Source organism: Odocoileus virginianus, unplaced genomic scaffold (genome assembly GCF_023699985.2).
Source record: "Odocoileus virginianus isolate 20LAN1187 ecotype Illinois unplaced genomic scaffold, Ovbor_1.2 Unplaced_Scaffold_1, whole genome shotgun sequence".
NCBI classification, from domain to species: domain Eukaryota; kingdom Metazoa; phylum Chordata; class Mammalia; order Artiodactyla; family Cervidae; genus Odocoileus; species Odocoileus virginianus.
In genome coordinates this window covers 1,912,872-1,929,463 of record NW_027224263.1, presented here as the reverse complement: position 1 = coordinate 1,929,463, position 16,592 = coordinate 1,912,872, and the positions used below count along the sequence as shown (strand labels likewise).

At 37.5% G+C, this 16,592-nt stretch overlaps 1 protein-coding gene across 1 annotated transcript in view; it reads left to right on the top strand.

Annotated features, from left to right (window-relative positions):
* Positions 1–16,592, top strand: part of COL4A6 (collagen type IV alpha 6 chain) — a 323,591-nt gene that overhangs the window by 28,938 nt on the left and 278,061 nt on the right. The window lies entirely within an intron of this gene.

Below are 16,592 nucleotides of genomic sequence, written 5' to 3'. Positions count from 1 at the left end.
TCTGGCAGGCTACATACAGTCCATGGGGTCGCAAAGAGTTGAACACGGCTGAAGCAACTTAGCACATGCACAGCGTAGTAATCACTTGATTGCTGGTTGTTGTTCCCAATGTCATAGTTTTGTTATAATTATTATAATAATAAATAGCAACTTCCTGTCTTTGTGGCCATTATAATAGGTCTCTGGAAAGCTTTGTGGGCCGCAGCCCAGGAACAAGGGTTTGCTAAATTCTTCTTACAAACTCAGACTAAGTTTCTTCTACCTAAGGTGATTATGCCTTCTGTGAATATAGACTGCTTAAAAAGCTAGGTATTGCAACCACTAGGTTCCCAATTATAGAGACCAAAGATTCTGAATATTCCAGTTAGGCTGTATCTCTTCTTAATTCCCAAAGGGCTCAAATGCTCTAGAAAAGTGGCTTTTCAAAACTTGTTGAACAGCAACTTACCTCTTTTTCACCCACATGAAATCATACAAAGAGCCATAATATGGAAAACATACAAAGGTTTTTAAAATAAAGGTTTTATTAGTTTGAAATTTTATATGTTCATGTGTATAATATTTATATATATATATTCAGTGCAAAAAATCAAACTAGGTGTTGAGGATGACAGTTGTAGTCTTTTGTCAATGTAATCCAATTTGTTTTGTGTTTTGTTTTCCACACAATTAAAAAAAGTAAAGTTCATGTAGATACAGTAATCAAAAATAGTTGCAGAGTTTGTCTTAATAACTAGCACTTAATAATCTAGCACTTAAAAGATTATTAATAGAAAAAATTTGCATGGACTTGTATAAGCTACTTAACTTCTCTGAACCATGGTTTCCCTGTTTGTATAATAGTATCTAGCTAAAAAGTTTATGAGAGAACATAAAATGTTGTATGTAAAGATCTTTGCAGAATTTTGCAGACTTTTCAGAATGCCTGGAACATAGCAAGCAATTAGTATATACTAACTAGCACTGTTGTGATCACCACCAGCAGCAGCATCTGCTTGAATTCCTTAAATCATATAGTGATTGAATTATTCAACATATTCCTTAGGTCCTTGCATCTTCTCTGTTTGGTAGGAAACACCTTTTCCAATGTTTCTAACAGCATCAAAAAATGCTTCATTTTAAATGTCCATCTCTGTCAAATACTCACTCTTGATTCTATAGTACAGTGGTCCCCAGTGTTTTTGACACCAAGGACGGGTTTCATGGAAGACAGTTTTTCCACAGATAGGGGTGGGGGGGTGGGGATGATTCAAGCACATTACATTTATTATGCACTTTATTTCAATTATTATTACATCGTGCCATATAATGAAATAATTATACAACACACCATAATGCTTGATTAGATCATCAGGCTTTAGACTCTCATGAGAAGCACACAACCTAGATCCCTTGCATGCACAGTTCACAGTAGGGTTCATGCTCCTATGAGAATCTAATGCTATTGCTGATCCTGACAGGAGACAGCAGTCAGGCTGAAATGTGAGTGATTGGGAGCAACTATAAATACAAATGAAGCTTCACTAGCTTGGCCGCTGCTCACCTCCTGCTGTGCGGTGGCCTGGTTCCTAACATGCCATGATCCGGTACCAGTCTATGGCCCTGGGTTTGAGGACCCATACTATAGCACACAGTTTGGAAAGCACTGGTCTAGACATCTGATTAGGTTTCTGTAAAGTCTTGTCTGGCAGATTATGAGCTCTTCAAAAACAGAGGCTATAGATAGATAGATAGATAGATACTTTTTTGGCCACATTGCACAGTATGCAGGATCTTAGTTCCCTGACCAGGGATTGAACCTACACCTTTTGCATTAGAAGTGCAGAGTCCCAGCCACTGGATCACCAGGGAAGTCCCCAGAGGCTATATTTTATTTATCTGCGTATTCTTTATAGGACAGCAGATGTTCAAAAACTATTTCTTGTATTACATTCAAGTTCACTTCACTGGACTTGAAAGAACACCCCATCACCCCTAAAACCCTTCCCACATAAAATTAAATTTTCTTCTTGGTCTTCCACTCAATTTAATCCAACATTGGTATTCTTTTATTATCTCCTTAATTGAGGGTCCCAACCTTTACATAGGTAAGGAGATCCTCAACTTCTCAGAACCGTCAGACTTTGAAGGACTTAATATCCACTAAAGCAGGAAAGCAAGTTACTCCTATTCAGCAGTCACTAAGAGGTCACTGGCCCTCCTTCTCAAACCACAGGTTGGGGCCCTCCCGAGAGCTTGCATTTTAGCATTAATCTCTCATAGGAGAGGAAAGAAACATTTGATTTTAGGCTTGACAGTTTCTGGTTGTAAAAATTACTTTTAGTAGCCATCTAAAAGTCATTAGCAGTCATAGCATAGTCAAAGTCACTTGATTACATATAATTCACTGCTAGAACTGAGGTTTCTGGTACTAAAATCACAGATGCCATAAACCCTTGATTGTTGTTGTTCAGTCACTAAGTCATGTTCGACTTGTTGCGATCCCATGAACTGCAGCATGCCAGGCTTCTGTGTCCTTCACTGTCTCCCAGAGTTTGCTGAAACTCTGAAACTCATGTCCATTGAGTCGGTAATGCCATCCAACCATCTCATCCTCTGTCACCTCTTTCTCCTCCTGCCCTCAATCTTTCCCAGCATCAGTGTCTTTTCCAATGAGTCAGCTCTTCACATCAGGTGGCCAAAATATTGGAGCTTCAGTATCAGTCTTTCCAGTGAATATTCAGGGTTGACTTCCTTTAGGATTGACGGTTTGATCTCCTTGCTGTTCAAGGGACTGTCAACAGTCTTCTCCAGCACCACAATCGAAAACATCAATTCTTCAGCACTTAACATTCTTTATGGTCCAACTCTCATCTGTACATGACTACTAGCTGTATATTAATACCACCTGTACTTAAAAATCCAGCAGGCAAATTTAGGCTGCCATTCCTTACAGAGATGACTGTTGTCTTCCTTTTTTCCACAATACCCTGTAACCACAATCATTACCACCACCACGATCAGTCCTTGCCCTCAAGGACTAGCAGGGGAAACAGACACATAAACAGATTTCCATTGCATTTATTGCATAGCATTCTACTTGGGCTTCCCTGGTGGCTCAGACGGTAAAGAATCTGCCTACAATGCAGGAGACCTGGGTTCGATCCCTGAGTTGGGAAGATCCCCTGGAGAAGGGAATGGCTACCCACTCCAGTATTCTTGCCTGGAAAATTCTATGAACTGTATGGTCCATGGGATCACAGAGAGTCAGACACGATTGAGCAAATTTCACTGTTTGAAATATGCAAAGAATATTATGAAAGCAAAGAGGAGGGAAGCACTTAATTAAGTCTCCATAGGACATTCTACAAGATAGAAAAGAGTTTTCCAGGGGAAAAGGTGAAGATGGAAAGAAAGACTAAAGCAGAAGTTGCTGAACTGAGCATAGAACCAAGGCAAAAGCCAGCCTGGTGTGTTTGGAACTCTCCAAACACTTCAGTGTTAAAAAACCACCATGTGCCAGGTAGAAATCAATGAAAAACAAACCCAGGATAGGCAAATGCCAGATCAAGAAGGATCTTGAATAACATAGGAAGCCTGAAATGTATCATCTAAGTGATAATGATCTGCTTGAAAATTCTAGCATAAAGGTAGATACTAGGTGCCTAGTAGAATGATTGGGTGACAGTTTTCTGAGTTGTACAGTGAGTAAAAAGTGATAAGGGCAGGAACCAGGACAAGAATTGTAGAAGTGGAGTGGAAAAAACAGATTCACAAGAGATATTTAGGAGATAAAACTGATCGTATTTTTTATTTGGTGCACATGGGATGAGAAAAAGATGAATTACTCAGGAAACCTCGCATCTTAGGTGTCTAGTGATGGCAATGATTGATTCAATACATGAAGAGGGAGAGATTTAGGAGGAATTAGACTTGACATCTTGAAATTAAAAGACGCTTACTCCTTGGAAGGAAAGTTATGACCAACCTAGATAGCATATTAAAAAGCAGAGACATGACTTTGCCAACAAAGGTCCGTCTGATCAAGGCTATGGTTTTTCCAGTGGTCATGTATGGATGTGAGAGTTGGACTGTGAAGAAAGCTGAGCGCCGAAGAATTGATGCTTTTGAACTATGATGTTGGAGAAGACTCTTGAGAGTCCCTTGGACTGCAAGGAGATCCAACCAGTCCATCCTGAAGGAGATAAGTCCTGGGTGTTCATTGGAAGGACTGATGCTGAAGCTGAAACTCCAATACTTTGGCCACCTCATGCGAAGAGTTGACTCATTGGAAAAGACCCTGATGCTGGGAGGGACTGGGGGCAGGAGGAGAAGGGGACAACAGAGAATGAGATGGCTGGATGGCATCACCGACTCGATGGGCATGAGTTTGAGTAAACTCCGGGAGTTTGTGATGGACAGGGAGGCCTGGCATGCTGCGATTCATGGGGTCGCAAAGAGTCAGACACGACTGAGTGACTGAACTAGAACTGAACTGAGACTTGACATCAGTTTTGGGTGTTTTAAATTTGAGATGTCCAGTGTCCCTTGATCCATGCAAGTGGAGATAACCATGAGACAGTTGGATGTACTAGATCTTGGTAGAGATTTGATGCTTGAGATATGCAGAGGATGAGATGGTTAGATAGCATCACCAAATCAATGGACATGAATCTGAGAAAACTCCAGGAGATAGTAAAGGACAGGGAAGCCTGGCGTGCTACAGTCCATGGGATCACAACTTAATGACTGAATGAAAAACAATATATACATATATATATATACATATGTGTGTGTGTGTGTGTGTGTGTAAATAATGGATATACTGATGATAGTTCAAACTATGAGAATGGATGTACTTACTCAAGGAAAACATAGAATAAAAAGAACATCTGAGAATAGAACACTGGTACAACATTAATATTTAACAAATGTTTCCTGTCCATGCTAAATATAAGAGGGCCCTGACCTCAAGCACTTTACAACATACTTAAAGATAATACTGGATTTCAAACTGTTCCTCAAAGTGCCAGGGTTCTGAGAAGCTCTATTGAGACTGCTGCAAGGAAGAGGCTGTGCAGCCACCTCACTCATGCTAGAACATGTTTCACCAGCTACATGCTTAACTAGAGCACCTTCATTTCTACTCTGTGTGGGGGTGAATGATTTGGGTGGGGGTGAGCGAGGACCTTACTGTTAAAAGGGCATTTGGCAAACACTTCTCTAAAGGACTGATTTAAATATAATAAAAAACCAAAATATGTGGGATTAATTTAATGACTCAAACTCTACTTTTGGTGAAAACAAGGAATGAGATCAGTGTTGAAAAATTGGTAATGATATATGGCCAGTGTTCAGTTCTCTGTCATTCACTTCAACATCACTAAATCATCACATATTGCTAAGCATGAGCCAATAGATGGGAAATTGGAATTTATATTTGTTAGGAAATGCCTGCCAGATGAGGTATTGGGTACTGAAACAAGGCTCAATAATGAGACAAGGCTAAATAAAAGATTCTTAAATAGTGTGCTTTTGAGTTTGGATATGATCAAATGAGCAATTAGAAGCCATTGTTCTTCAGTGGGCTTCTGCCATTCAACCTTTTCACTCATCACATATGACACAAGAGGTGAATTGATAATCACCATTACTCAGTGATAAAATTTCTACAAAACTAAAACTTTTGGTAGTTTGTTGGTCAGTGTTTCTTCTGAAAACCTGGGAAAAGGATAATCTACATATGAGGGTGATAGCTTCTGTCTCTCCTCCATCCCATGCCAATAATTAAGCACTAAACTTATAACAAGTTTATGAGTTGTCAGCAAAGGAAGTAAATTCCTGGAAGTCAAGTATATAAAGATGATTAATGTTATAGTTCTGATTGGAATGGATTAATAATGTTTATACATTTAAAAAGTTAAAAATGAAGTGGTTCTACAAGTCATTATTTTTTCTTATTAAAATAAGGTATATATAATTGGTCTATTAAAAATAAAATAATTGTGCTTATTTATTGAATTATTATCATGAAAGCTCCCAGATTCCCCTCCATTGGTGGAAATCCTGTATTCTAGCCAATTAAATAGAACTTATTTATTAGAAATGAGCAATGCATTTTTTGAAATAAGAAATTTAATGACTGGTTAAAATAATACTTCAGACCACAAGTGAAGAAAGAATTGGTAAGCTAGAAGAAAATCTAGAAGAATTACCTACAATAGAGACAGAAATACAAGGAGATAGAATATATTTTTTAAAATAGAGAGAGATAGAGTACAGAATGTGAACACTTGGGTTATATATAATTAGTGCCTCAGAAGGAAAGAGTAGAGGGAATTGAAGAGAGGCACTATTTGTAGATATAATCACTGAAAATTTTCCAGAAATGCTGAAATACATGAATCAGCATATTCACGAAGCACAACATATACCAAACAGGATGAGGGAAAAAGAGACAGAGATAGAAAGATAGGGTTGGAAAGAGAAAGAGAGTGAGAGAGAATCCTAACCTAGGCAAATGTACTGAAACTTCTAGGAACCCATCAACAAAAAGATCTTAAAAGCAGAAAATTACTTACAAAGGAACTTCAGTTAAACTGGTAGCAGATCACCTACTACTCACAATGGAATGCAAAGTTTAATACTAATGCAAGAAGAAATGAACAAATCTGTCAACTTACAGGGAGACTTCAAAGCACCACCCTCAATTATTAATATTATACTTAAAGCAGCTTCCCTTGTGGCTCAGATGGTAAAGAATCCACCTGCAATGCAAGAGACCTGGGTTTAATCCCTGGGTTGGGAAGATCCCCTGGAGAAGGGAAAGGCTACCCACTCCAGTATTCTGGCCTGGAGAATTCCATGGACTGTATAGTCCATGGGGTCGCAGAGTCGGACATGACTGAGTGACTTTCACTTTCACTATTCTTAAAGCAGATAAGAAACTAGAAAAGCTATAGAATATTTGAACAACCTAGTTAGCAACCTTGATATAATGAATGTATTAATATATAGAACACTGTACCCAACAATTAGAGAATATACATTCTTCTCAAACACACATGAAACATACATGAAAGTTGACCACATCTTGTGCCCTAAAGCAAATTACAACAGGATTCAATTCAGTTCAGTTCAGTCGCTCAGTCGTGTCCGACTCTTTGCGACCCCATAAATCGCAGCACACCAGGCCTCCCTGTCCATCACCAACTCCCGGAGTCCATCGAGTTGGTAATGCCATCCAGCCATCTCATCCTCTGTCATCCCCTTCTCCTCCTGCCCCCAGTCCTTCCCAGCATTAGGGTCTTTTCCAATGAGTCAACTCTTCGCATGAGGTGGCCAAAGTGTTGGAGTTTCAGCTTCAACATCAGTCCTTCCAATGAACACCCAGGGCTGATCTCCTTTAGGATGACTGGTTGAATCTTCTTGCAGTTCAAGGGACTCTCAGGAGTCTTCTCCAACACCACAGTTCAAAAGCATCAGTTAGTTCTTTGGCGCTCAGCTTTCTTCACTGTCCAGCTCTCACATCCATACATGACCACTGGAAAAACCATAGCCTTGACTAGACGGACCTTTGTTGGCAAAGTAATGTCTCTGCTTTTAAATATGCTATCTAGGTTGGTCATAACTTTCCTTCCAAGGAGTAAGCGTCTTTTAATTTCATGGCTGCAATCACCATCTGCAGTGATTTTGGAGCCCCAAAAAATAAAGTCTGACACTGTTTCCACTGTTTCCCCATCTATTTCCCATGAAGTGATGGGACCAGATGCCATGATCTTAGTTTATGTCTACAGAGCATGTTTTCTAACCACATTGAAATTAAGTTAATCAATAACAAAAAAAAAATTTTTTAATCCTCCTGCATTTAGACATTAAAATCACACATTAAAAAAGTAATCATAAATGCAAATTAAACATTGAAGCTGAATTATTAAAATTCCACATATCAAAACTGTGGGATATAGTAAAAGGTATATAGAGAAGAAAACATACAGTATTCAATGCTTATTTGATGCATGAGAAAAGTGCTCAGGACTGGTGCACTGGGATGACCCAGAGGGATGGGATTGGGAGGGAGGTGGGAAGGGGGTTCAGGATGGGGAACACATGTAAATCCATGGCTGATTTATATCAATGTATGGCAAAAACCACTACAATATTGTAAAGTGATTAGCCTCCAACTAATAAAAATAAATGAAAAAAAATGAAAGGCTGAAAATTAATAGTATAGGCCCTTAAAAGAAGTTATAAAAAATAGAATAAAATGAGCAGAAATTAATGAGATAGAAGATAAAGATGCAGTGGAAAGCATCGTTAAAATCAAAAGTTGATTCTTTGAAAAGAATAATAAAACTGAAAACCTCTGATAGGAGAATAAGGTCATAATCAAATAGTCAATATGAGTAACTTTTTAAAAAAGAGGGCAAAAATACAGATGTAATAGATATCAAAAATACAATAACAAGGCTTCTCTGGTAGCTCAGTAGTAAAGAATCTACCTGCCAATGAAGGAGGCACAGGTTTGATCCCTGTTACGAGAAGATCCCACATGCCATGGAGCAACTAAGCCCGTGCACCACAACTACTGAGCCTATGCTCTAGAGCCCAGGAGTCACGGCTACTGAGCCCACATGCCACACTACTGAAGCCCATGCGCCCTAGAGCCTGTGCTCTGCAACAAGAGAAGCCACTGCAATGAGAAGCCTGCACACTGCAATGAAGAGTAGCCCCTGCTCACTGCAGCTAGAGAAAAGCCCATGCAGCAACAAAGACCCAGCACAGCAAAAATAAATAAATAAAATTATTTTTTAAATGTATAATAAGGATGTCATGCACGACTTTATGGCAATAAATTTTGATAGTGGACAATTGTCTCAAAGAATAATTATATTTTTTTTAATTTATTTTTTATTGAAGGATAATTGCTTTACAGAATTTTGTTGTTTTCTGTCAAACCTCAACATGAATCAGCCATAGGTATACATATATCCCCTCCCTTTTGAACCTCCCTCCCATCTCCCTCCCATCCCACCCCTCTAGGTTGATACAGAGCCCCTGTTTGAGTTTCCTGAGCCATACAGCAAATTCCCGTTGGCTATCTATTTTACATATGGTAATGTAAGTTTCCATGTTACTCTTTCCATACATCTCACCCTCTCCTCCCCTCTCCCATGTCCATAAGTCTATTCTCTATGTCTGTTTCTCCATTGCTGCCCTGTAAATAAATTCTTCAGTACCATTTTTCTAGATTCCATATATGTGCATTAGAATATGATATTTATCTTTCTCTTTCTGACTCACTTCACTCTGTATAATAGGTTCTAGGTTCATCCACCTCATCAGAACTGACTCAAATGCATTCCTTTTTATGGCTGAGTGTATATATACCACAACATTCATCTGTCAATGGACATCTAGGTTGCTTCCATGTTTTAGCTATTGTAAATAGTGCTGCAATGAACAATGGGATACATGTGTCTTTTTCAGTTTTGGTTTCCTCAGGATATATGCCTAGGAGTGGGATTGCTGGGTCATATGGTGGTTTTATTCCTAGTTTTTTTAAGGAATCTCCATACTGTCTTCCATAGTGGCTGTATCAATTTACATTCCCACCAACAGTGCAAGAGTGTTCCCTTTTCTCCACACCCTCTCCAGCATTTATTGTTTGTAGACTTTTTGATGATGGCCATTCTGACTGGTGTGAGGTGATATCTCATTGTGGTTTTGATTTGCATTTCTCTAATAATGAGTGATGTTGAGCATCTTTTCATGTGTTTGTTAGCCATCTGTATGTCTTCTTTGGAGAAATGTCTGTTTAGGTCTTTTCCCCACTTTTTGATTGGGTTGTTTGTTTTTCTGGCATTGAGTTGTATGAGCTGCTTGTATATTTTGGAAATTAATCCTTTGTCAGTTGTTTCATTTGTTATTATTTTCTCCCATTCTGAGGGTTGTCTTTTCACCTTGCTTATAGTTTCCTTTGCTGTGCAAAAGCTTTTAAGTTTAATCAGGTCCCACTTGTTTACTTTTGTTTTTATTTCCATTACTCTAGGAGGTGGGTCATAGAGGATCTTGCTTTGATTTATGTCATCGAGTGTTCTGCCTATGTTTTCCTCTAAGAGTTTTATAGTTTCTGGTCTTACATTTAGGTCTTTAATCCATTTTGAGTTTATCTTTGTGTATGGTGTTAGGAAGTGTTCTAATTTCATTCTTTTATATGTAGCTGTCCAGTTTTCCCAGCACCATTTATTGAAGAGGCTGTCTTTGCCCCATTGTATATTCTTGCCTCCTTTGTCAAAAATAAGGTACCCACAGGTGGGTGGGCTTATTTCTGGGCTTTCTATCTTGTTCCACTGGTCTATATTTCTGTTTTTGTGCCACTACCATACTGTCTTGATGACTGTACCTTTGTAGTATATCTGAAGTCAGGAAGGTTGATTCCTCCAGCTTCATTCTTCTTTCTCAAAACCATTTTGGCTATTCGGGGTCTTTTGTGTTTCTATTTGAATTGTACAAATTTTGTTCTATTTCTATGAAAAATGCCATTGGTAATTTGATAGGGATCACATTGAATCTGTAGATTGCATTTGGTAGTATGTAATTTTCACAATATTGATTCTTTCTACCCAGGAACATGGAATATCTCTCTCCATCTGTTTATGTTGTCTTTGATTTCTTTCATCAGTGTCTTATAATTTTCTGTGTACAGTTCTTTTGTCTCCTTAGGTAAGTTTATTCCTAGATATTTAATTCTTTTTGTTGCAATGGTGAATGGGATTGATTCCTTAATTTCTCTTTCTGATTTTTCATTGTTAGTATATAGAAATGCAAATGATTTCTGTGTATTGAATTTGTATCCTGAAATTTTGCTAAATTCACTGATTAGCTCTAGTAATTTTCTGATACTATCTTTAGGGTTTTCTATGTACAGTATCATGTCATCTGCAAACAGTGAGAGCTTTACTTCTTTTCTGATCTGGATTCCTTTTATTTCTTTTTCTTCTCTGATTGCTATAGCTAGGACTTCCAGAACTATGTTGAATAATAGTGGTGAAAGTGGACACCCTTGTCTTGTTCCTGATCTTAGGGGGAATGCTTTCAGTTTTTTACCATTGAGAATGCTTGCTGTGGCCTTTACTATGTTGAGGTAGGTTCCTTCTATGCCCATTTTTTGAAGAGTTTTAATCATAAATGGGTGCTGAATTTTGTCAAAGGCTTTTTCTGCATCTATTGAGATTATCATATGGTTTTTATCTTTCAATTTGTTAATATGGTGTATCACATTGATTGATTTGTATATATTGAAGAATCCTTGCATTCCTGGAATAAACCCAACTTGATCATGGTGTATGAGCTTTTTGATGTGTTTGCTGAATTCTGTTTGCTAAAATTTTGTTGAGGATTTTTGCATCTATATTCATCAGTGATATTGGCCTGTAGTTTTCTTTTTTTGTGTTGTCTTTGTCTGGTTTTGGTATCAGGGTGATGGTGGCCTCATAGAATGAGTTTGGAAAGTGTTCCTTCCTCTGCAATTTTTTGAAAGAGTTTTAGAAGGATAGGCATTAGCTCTTCTCTAAGTGTTTGATAGAATTCTCCTGTGAAGCCATCTGGCCCTGGGCTTTTGTTTTTCGGGGAGATTCTTGATCATAGCTTCAATTTCAGTGCTTGTAATTGGGTTGTTCATAATTTCTATTTCTTCCTGGTTCAGTCTTGGAAGACTGAACTTTTCTAAGAATCTGTCCATTTCTTCCAGGTTATCCATTTTATTGCCATATAGTTGTTCATAATAGTCTCTTATAATCCTTTGTATTTCTGCATTGTCTGTTGTAACCTCTCCTTTTTCATTTCTAATTTTGTTAATTTGATTCTTCTCCCTTTTTTTCTTGATGAGTCTGGCTAAAGGCTTGTCAATTTTGTTTATCTTCTCAAAGAACCAGCTTTTAGTTTTATTAATCTTTACTATTGTTTCTTTCATTTCTTTTTCATTTATTTCTGCTCAGATCTTTATGATTTCTTTCCTTCTACTAATTTTGGGGGTTCTTTTTTCTTCTTTTTCCAGTTGTTTTAGGTGTAAAGTTAGGTTGTCTATTCAATGTTTTTCTTGTTTCTTGAGGTAGGATTGTATTGCTATAAACTTCCCTCTTAGGACTGCTTTTGCTGCATCCCATAGGTTTTGCCAACAAAGGTCCATCTAGTCAAAGCTTTGGTTTTACCAGTAGTCATGTACAGATGTGAGAGTTGAACTATAAAGAAAGCTGAGCACTGAAGAATTGATGCTTTTGAACTGTGGTGTTGGAGAAGACTCTTGAGAGTCCTTTGGACTGCAAGGAGATCCAACCAGTCCATCCTAAAGGAAATCAGTCCTGAATATTCATTGGAAGGACTGATGCTGAAGCTGAAACTCCAATATTTTGGCTACCTGATGCAAAGAACTGACTCACTGGAAAAGACCCTGATGCTGGGAAAGATTGAAGGCAGGAGGAGAAGGGGATGACAAGAGGATGAGATGGTTGGATGGCATCACTGATGCGATGGACATGAGTTTGAGTAAGCTCCGGGAGTTGGTGATGGACAGGGAAGCCTGGTGTGCTGCAGTCCATGGGGTCGCAAAGAGTCGGACACGACTGAGTGACTGAACTGATAGGTTTTGAGTTGTCATGTTTTCATTGTAATTTGTTTCTAGAAATTTTTTTATTTCCCTTTTGATTTCTTCAGTAACCTGTTTGTTATTTAGAAACATGCTGTTTAATCTCCATGTGTTTGTGTTTCTTACAGTTTTTTTTTCTTGTAATTTTCTAGTCTCATAGTGTTGTAGTCAGAGAAGATGCTTAATATGATTTCAGTTTTCTTAAATTTACTGAGGTTTGATTTGTGACCCAAGATTTGTGGTCTATCCTGGAAAATGTTCCATGTGCACTTGAGAAGAAGGTATATTCTTCTGCATTTGGATGGAATGTCCTGAAGATATCAATGAGATCCATCTCATCTAATGTATCATGTTAAGACTTGTGTTTCCTTATTAATTTTCTGTTTTGATGATCTGTCCATTGGTGTGAGTGGGGTGTTAAAGTCTCCTACTATTATTGTGTTACTGTCAATTTCTCCTTTTATGTCTGTTAGTGTTTGTCTTATGTATTGAGGTGCTCCTATGTTGGGTGCATAGATATTTACAATTGTTATGTCTTCCTCTTGGATTGATCCCTTGATCATTATGTAGTGTCCTTCCTTATCTCTTGTAATCTTCTTTATTTTAAGGTCTGTTTTGTCTGATATGAGGATTGCTACTCCAGCTTTCTTTTGCTTCCCATTTGCATGGAATATATTTTTCCATCCTCTCACTTTTAGTCTATATGTGTCGTTACATCTGAAGTGGATTTTTTATAGACAGCATATGTATGGGTCTTGTTTTTGTATCCATTCAGTCAGTCTGTGTCTTTTGATTGGAGCATTTAATCCATTTACATTTAAAGTAATTATTGATATATATGTTCCTATTGCCATTTTCTTAATTGTTTGGGGTTGATTTTGTAGATCTTTTTTCTTCTGTTGTATTTCTTGACTATATAAGTCTGTTTAACATTTGTTGTAAAGCTGGTTTGGTGGTACTGAATTCTCTTAACTTTTGCTTGTCTGAAAAGCTTTTTATTTCTCCATCAATTTTGAATGAGATCCTTGCCAGGTACAGTAATCTCGTTTTTTCCCTTTCAGTACTTTATATATATCCTGCCATTCCCTTCTGGCCTGCAGACTTTCTGCTGAAAGATCAGCTATTAAGGGTTTCCCTTGTATGTTACTTGTTGCTTCTCCCTTGCTGCTTTTAATATTCTTTCTTTGTGTTTAGTCTTTGTTAGTTTGATTAGTATGTGTCTTGGTGTGTTTCTCCTTGGGTTTATCCTGTATGGGACTCTTTGTGCCTCTTGGACTTGATTGACTATTTCCTTTTCCATGTTGGGGAAATTTTCAACTATAATCTCTTCAAAAATTTTCTCATACCCTTTCTTTTTTCTCTTCTTCTTCTGGGACCCCTATAATTTGAATGTTGGTGCATTTGATATTATCCCAGAGGTCTCTGAGACTATCCTCAGCTCTTTTCATTCTTTTTACTTTATTCTGCTCTTCAGAAGTTATTTCTACCATTTTATCTTCCAGCTCACTGATTCATTCTTCTGCTTCAGATATTCTACTATTGATTCCTTCTAGAGTATTTTTAATTTCAGTAATTGTGTTGTTTGTCTCTGCATGTTTATTCTTTAATTCTTCTAGGTCTTTGTTAATTGATTCTTGCATTTTCTCCATTTTGTTTTCAAGGTTTTTGATCATCTTTACTATCATTATTCTGAATTCTTTTTCAGGTAGTTTGCCTATTTCCTCTTCATTTATTTGGACTTCTGTGTTTCTAGTTTGTTCCTTCATTTGTGTAGTATTTCTCTGCCTTTTCATTAATTTTTTTTTAAACTTATTGTGTTTGAGGTCTCCTTTTCCCAGGCTTCAAGGTTGAATTCTTTCTTCCTTTTGGTTTCTGCCCTCCTAAGGTTGGTCCAGTGGTTTGTGTAAGCTTCTATAGGGTGAGATTTGTGCTGAGTTTTTGTTTGTTTGTTTTTCCTCTGATGGGCAAGGCTGAGTGAGGTGGTAATCCTGTCTGCTGATGATTGGGTTTGTATTTTTGTTTTGTTTGTTGTTTAGATGAGGTGTCCTGCACAGGGTGCTACTGGTGGTTGGGTGATGCTGGGTCTTGTATTCAAGTGGTTTCCTTTGTGTGAGTTCTCACTATTTGATACTCCCTAGGGTTAGTTCTCTGGTAGTCTAGGGTCTTGGAGTCAGTGCTCCCACTCCAAAGGCTCAGGGCTTGATCTCTGGTCAGGAACAAAGATTCCACAAGTGGTTTGTTATGGCATTAAGTGAGATTAAAACAAATATCCAAAAACGAGAAACCAAAGATGAACCCCAGACAAATGGCAGTTACAAAATCAGGCAAATAATAATTAAAATAATGGAATATACATGTGTACATATACACCCATGAGCAAAGTCAAACAGTCCAACAAAAATAAAGTACAGTAGATTGACCTGGTGAACAAAGGAAATCAAAAATTATATTTACCAGTTAAGAACAAAACTAACTAAAGCACAAACTGGAAAACAAAACCAACCAAGGTGCCAAGTGGGGAATAAAGCAATGAAAACAAAACTAACAAATATGTTGAGAGGAAAGGAAAGAAAGAAAGAATAGATATGCAAAGTTAAATAGAGGTAGATGAAGAAGATTTATATATATTAAAGATTAACTGCAAGGGGAAAAGAACAGTAGGAAAGGCAAACAAAGGAATAAATGTAGAAAAAATATAATAGGTTTAAAAAATTAAAAGTTAAAATTATAAAAAAGAGAAAAGAAAAAAAAATGGAAGAAGAAAAAAAGGGGAAAAAAAGGAAAACTCCACAGAACTGCAAAAGCCCAACATAGAGGCAGAGGTTTATAACAACAATAAAAAGTGTGACTGAATATACACATATACATATACACCCATAAGCAAAATCAAAACAGTCCAACAAAAATAAAGTACAATAGATTGACCCAGCAAACAAAGGAAACCAAAAATTATATCTACCAGAACAAAACTAACTAAAGCACAAACTGGAAAACAAAACTAAAGCAAGGTGCCAATTGGGGAATAAAGCAATGAAAATAAAACTAACAAATATGTTGAGAAGAAAGAAAGAATAGATATGCAAAGTTAAATAGAAGTAGATAAAGAAGATTTATATATATTGCCATCTCTAGGGGAACGTCCCAACCCAGGAACTGAACCCAAGTCTCCTGTATTGCAGGCAGATGCTTTACCAACTGCGCTGTACAGTAAAGAAAGCTGAGAATCGAAGAATTGATGCTTTTGAACTGTGGTGTTGCAGAAGGCTCTTGAGAGTCCCTTGTACTGCAAGAAAATCCAACCAGTCAATCCTAAAGGAAATCAGTCCTAAATATTCTTGGAAAGACTGATGTTGAAGCTGAAACTCCAATACTTTGGCCACCTGATGCAAAGAACTGACTCATTGGAAAAGACCCTGATGCTGGGAAAGATTGAAGGTGGGAGGAGAAGGGGATGACAGAGGATGAGATGGTTGGATGGCATCACCGATGCAATGGACATGAGTTTGAGTAGGCTCCGGGAGTTGGTGATGGACAGGGAAGCCTGGCATGCTGCAGTCCATGGGGTTGCAAAGAGTCGGACATGACTGAGCCACTGATATATATATTAAACTGATATTGATTGAACTGAACTGATATATATATTAAAGATTATCTGCAAGGGGAAAAGAATGGTAGGAAAAAGCAAACAAAGGAATAAATGTAGAAAAATAATAGGTTTAAAAAATTAAAAAAAAAAGAGAAAAGAAAAAAAAAAAGGAAAACTCCCCAGAACTGCAAAAGCCCAACATAGAGGCAGAGGTTTATAACAACAATAAAAAATGTGACTGAGAAAAAAAGAAGAAAAAACCCTCAAAATTGCTTAATTAGATTTCATAGTGTTAATAAAATCGACAACTACAAAAGAGGGGGAAGGGAAAAAAGAAAAGAAAAAAAATCCAAAAGAATCTACAGAACAAGTCAAAAATAA